Here is a 1,410-nt window from a genome sequence, read left to right as displayed (position 1 = left end):
GACGCTTCAAGATAAACAAGTAAAGACTATGTCGCACTGATTTTAAAAAAACCCATCACCTACCCTAAAAGTCTACTCACGTGCGCTGGCCACTTACTGCGACACCACTCTGTAACAAAATAGAAGTTTATCATTAGATTAAGAACTTTGAAAAAAATTGGGTGCACTTTAATACTTTTATATGTAAGATATATAACATTAAAAACAGAAATATACCTTCGTGCCAGCATTTTATTGCCCGAACCGGCTCCTCCGGTACTGCAAAACACCGCCATCAGGAACACCGCCATCAGGAACACCGCCATCAGCGTCACCAAAAGTCCAAAAAGAATATTGTCCAGATTGTATCTTCTTTAGCACTTGATCACTTTTACATGCGCACACACGCGCGATTAAGTGAATTTCTTTCATATTTTCTTTAAAAGTTGCTTTTGATAATATTAGACGTTAATTCACGATGAAAAATTTCACGTATATCAAACTATTATCTTGCTGTTTCGAGATTTGTTTTTTTGTAAAATAAAGTATTTTAAATATATAAAGCAATGTATTACGATTACACGCGCGCGTAACTCACATTTCTTTGTTATATGTATGTTATAGACATGATATGTGGAAATGTACTTTTTATTTGAATTTTACAGAGAATTTCACAACAACCAGACTCTTTAAAATCGAGTCAACAAGCACTATNGAATATAAAAACAATCTATAACGTTTATTCACCTCCGAACTCTTCTCAATGACAGTTAAGATGACAATGGTACCGCTTGCACCCAAACTGTCAAAGAGAAGAATTCGGAAATGGATAAAAAGTTATAGATTTATCGCGGTTCTCTTAATAAAGGGAGTATTATCGAAACTCTAATTTGTAAAATATTAAACCCGTATTGTAAAATTCTTGTAATAAAATTGAAATAAATGTATATATTCCAATATATGTTATATACAATATGTAGCAAAAAAATGAATGTCGTTAGAGGTGAACCGATATATTGCTTTATGTATTAGAATAATTATTTTACAAAATAAATAAATGACGAAGCGGAAGACTAATAATTTATATACGCGAAATATTTAATCGCGATATACGCGGTATATTTACGATAACAAAATTATATAATTAATTCACGAAGAAATTCACTTATGTACGAAATTGCGTAAAAACTTGTTATGATGAAAAAGAAAAATTTTGAATCGCGCACAACCCGACAACACGTCTGCTACACTTGAGAGATCGACGAGATCTGAGGCTACGCGCTGCGCTGTGAATAGAGCGCACCATATATGTAATACTCCTATATGGCTAGTTGAGCTCTCAGCGCGGTTCCAACACTACAGTGCAGACAATGCTCTACTCTCTTTATTACTCTTTATCACTGTTCAGTTTGTTCGAAAGCGCATGCGTGA

Source organism: Pseudomyrmex gracilis, unplaced genomic scaffold (genome assembly GCF_002006095.1).
Source record: "Pseudomyrmex gracilis isolate BER0280 unplaced genomic scaffold, ASM200609v1 scaffold_98, whole genome shotgun sequence".
In the NCBI taxonomy this organism is placed as follows: Eukaryota; Metazoa; Arthropoda; class Insecta; order Hymenoptera; family Formicidae; genus Pseudomyrmex; species Pseudomyrmex gracilis.
Note: the sequence above shows the minus strand (reverse complement) of the source record.